This window comes from Halyomorpha halys, unplaced genomic scaffold (assembly GCF_000696795.3).
Source record: "Halyomorpha halys isolate HHAL.00 unplaced genomic scaffold, Hhal_1.1 Scaffold100.1, whole genome shotgun sequence".
NCBI classification, from domain to species: domain Eukaryota; kingdom Metazoa; phylum Arthropoda; class Insecta; order Hemiptera; family Pentatomidae; genus Halyomorpha; species Halyomorpha halys.
In genome coordinates, this window is record NW_027112088.1 from 1,108,129 (window position 1) to 1,112,476 (window position 4,348).

Sequence of the window (4,348 nt, forward strand, 5' to 3'; positions counted from 1 at the left end):
TAGATCGTTGGGCGTAGATTAATAAGTAGAGAAGATGGTTGGGGAGGGCGGTCAGCGGGACCGCACCCCTCTCCCCCCTTCCTGACCATCTCCACTAAATTATATATATAATATGATATTTATGTATTTACTATTTATTTATACGCTATTCATATAATTTTAGAAACAACAGCAGCTTGATGAACTGAAGAAAAGCATGCATGATGATGTAAAGTTTCATGAGGAACAAATCAAGAGACATCAAGGTGCCATTGAAAAAATAAAAACCCGCATCAACACTGCAGAATAAACTTAGGATTAATGAAACATACTCGTGAAGTTTGCAATATTTTAAAAGATATTGCTGGCTGATTGATATTCAAGTTTAGAGATACATCATCTTATTAGCTCTACCGTGATTAAATGTGGAGAGTTAAAATATTTCAACACAAAATATGTAGTATATAATTTTACAATGCTTTTAAATGATATTTTGTGTAACATTTGCATTTCAATAAGTATTGGATTAAGTATATTTTGTTCTGTTTATGATTATTTGTGATGTCTAGATTATTAATAATAAATATGGATTGGTTTTATGGTTTATTAACATTTTATATTCTGTTATGTAATTCATATTATATAGATTCAATTTCTTAAATTCAATAAAGTAGTTATGGTTAGTTTATTTACTTTGATCTGGATATCTTATGTAATCAGTAATACTTAATTATTTTATTTTCATCTATTTTAGTAAAACTAAATTTCTTTCTCACTTTCAATACCTATCTCTAAAATATTTATTATTTTATTTTGAACTATTCAAGTAAAACCTGATTAATTTGTTACTTTTCACCTACCTATTTTAGAAAAAATTTGAATTAAGTTTTTAATAGAATTAAACATTTTTTGTTCCCATGAGTCTCAATAACACAGTCTTGCAGACTGATCTATGTTAACAGCCCTGTACTAAAACAAAAATGTGTAGGAGATTGAATATATTTAAACTAGGCATATACCTTCAATGCTATTGCCTTTAGTGAATGATCTAGGTGAGTCAATGAAACTTTTAACGATTAATTTTAGGTAATAGAATATGAAAGGTTTAGTGTAGAAATCTGAAAAGTGTGTTCCTCTAATATGGAAAGGAATAATGGACCAGGGGTCATATATGACAATAAACAGTGGCTTTGACAGGAATGTCTTGGGAACTGGCTTCACAATTTGGAAAATTCTGAAGTATTTACTGTTAGGATATGAAATAATTTAGGAAAAAATTTGTGCTATCGGTCTAAAAGAAAAAATTGTTAACACATCTATCATCATTTTCCTTAAACCACCAGTGGAAAGGGAAGAGGAAGAAATGGGGAACTTCAATTGGAGGTTCTCTCAAGAAAATGACTACCTGAGAAACTACCTATGAGCGACCACCAGAACTATCATCTTTATTGCTTCCTCCAGAACTAATATCTTCATCACTTCCTGCCAGAGAGTACAACCCATGTTATTCAGATACTATTTGTTAACTCTTGTTTAAAGGCCTAAACTTTTTTGGTCATTAATCCCTTTGGACTATTAATTATAAAGATATACAAACACAGACACATTTAAAAATAAAATTAAAACCAAAGAAAGGCTAAATGTGAAAGGAGGTGACCTGCTTTTAAAAATTTAAATATCACTGTAGCTTTAGCTTCTTCCCTGAGATCTTCAGATTAATTTGGAGTCAGACCTATTCTGCTTACTGTTGGTAAATAGCAGAATAGGACTATTCTATTCTGATACTGTTGTAAATAATTTAGTGTGTAAACCATCTCAGTTTTATCATAATTTTAAATATATTATTTTAACAAATAAAAGTAAACAAAAGAATATACATAGTAAAGTAACTTCTATATGCTAGCCTCTCACTGGCCTTTGCATTCTTAGCAAAATCATTAGTCCAGAGCTACTGCTAAACTGGTTCACTCTTAAGCAAATAAACAAATTTAGATTCAATATATTCTCCCAATCTTTTTTTCATGGTGATGCATTTTGTTTCATGCTAGTTTCTGGTTACCTCCTCTTTCCTATACATTAAATCCTATTGTTACACTGCAATTATTACAGCTGCTATGTCCTGGAATGAAACAACCTACCAGCTAATAAAGGAATTAATACTAGGCAAACCCCATCTATTAATATTTGTAATATTCCTTGTATATACTTTAATTTCACACATGTAACAACTATATTAAATATTGTGATATTCATAATTGTATCATCTAAGTTAATAAACATTACAATAGAATGCTGATCCAGTGAAAGATAATGTCTTACAGGTAGTATCTCACAAAGGTGTTTAATAGCCCAGAGAATTGACTAGGCAAGAATTCCCCACCTTCAGATGTTACAGTCAGAGTTTTAACAGAATGAGCATCTCAATACTAAGATAAGTTTTTCACTGAGACTTTCAAGTACCCACAGTAGAAAAATATAGTACTCAATTTGAATTGTGTTTCTCCTTCACATAATGCATTTGCTCATTCATGTCTGTTTTTGTATTAGAGGGATCAAAAAAAGAAAAATTTGGAAGGCCAGATGGAGGGTAAATTCCTGCTTCACAAGGGCATCAGTGCATAAAGAGGATCAGCACATAAATGACTCAAGCAACTTTCATTCTCACTAGTGCATATAAAAACTTGAAAGAATGGGTATTAACTTTATTTTGCCTTGTTTAGAAAATATCAAAATTAACTGTGACGAGATTGCTCCTAATAAGGTCAATAAATTATTATTTTTTTATGTAATGTTTTAGAACACGGAAATCGTTTGATTTACTGATAAGTAGTGGAAATATTAATGCAACTTGCACTCACGAGTTATATACGGTAGAACATTGGTTACCTAAACTTATAATTGTAAATTAGGAATAGCAGAAATCAAAAAGAAAAAAATTAACCAAACGAATAATGGAAAATAGTTTCTCATTGTTTAAGTAGCGATTTTTTTTTTAAACTAATCTACAGTTAAAAACTATTAAATCCAATATTGTAAAATTTTAGACAGAATTATTTTAACGAAAGGCGACGACATTTGTTTATCCGAAATTAATGGTTGGTTTGCTGAATAGTTTGGTACTTACAAATAAAATTAAATAAGATTGTGGTTTAATTCACTACATTGGCACTTAAAGGAAGAAGCACAATGGAGGGGGCTACATGGCAGGAACAGTGAATCCAAAAAAGGCGAAACTTAGGTACGTCTATTGTCTAGTTGCAACTGAGAGCTGTTAGGAGATTAAAGGTGTTTGTTGGACTTTTTATGATATGTTTTATATTTAATCTTATTTATTTATATTTAATTTCCTTTCGTTTTCTTTTTCGTAATTAAAATAATATAATCCCAGTGCAATAGCTGAAACCTCTTGTACGTCCGCCATGCTTGCCTCTCTATATATCACTGACATGTGGATGGTCCGCTCTTTGTTTACCGAGCATTTGTACAAGCCTCCGATTCGTGGAGAGGGGCGAATATGTGGATCCGCCTTAAGATGCGCGTTGGTTTTCTGAGTAAGGCAATTGGCGCCAACAGTTGCCGAGTTGGCGTGTGTGTAATAAATGGTACTGGTATCTACTGAAATCAGTAAAAGTGGAGAATGATAGTGTTGATCTAGTTTCCGCCTGGAGCATTGCTAGTGAGCCCTTTTCAAATATTTTTTCTTAATGGATCATTAGTCCTAGAGATCAATTTAATTGGACGTCCAAAAACTGCAACTACCGACGAAAACATCGCCTAAGTTCACCAAATGGTGCTAGACGACCGCCGAATTAAAGTGAGAGAGGTTATGAATATGTCAAAAGAGCGTGTTTGTTACATATTAAATCAACATTTAGATATGAGAAAACTGTCCGCACGTTGGGTGACCAAAAATGTGTTCGAATGAACATTTCAAACGTTCTGTCCGCGCAGTTTAGGAGCAATAAATCCGAGTTTTGGCGCCGATTAATTACTGTAGACAAAAATTGGATACGCCCGAAACAAAAATACAGTGGACTGTAATCCACCTTTAAGGTGGATCCACATGTTGGCCGCTCGCCACGGATCGGAGGCTCGTACAAATGCTCGGCAAACAAAGAGCGGCCCATCCACATGTCAGTGTTATTCAGAGAGGCAAGCATGGCGGACGTACAAGAGGTTTCAGCTATTGCATTGGGATTATATTATTTTAATTACGAAAAAGAAAACGAAAGGAAATTAAATATAAATAAATAAGATTAAATATAAAACAGCTCTCAGTTGCTACTAGAGAAAGAACAATGGTGTAGATACTACACGAGCGCTCTCACGAACCCCTTTGATTTGTGGCCAAAAAACCGACTCTCGACGG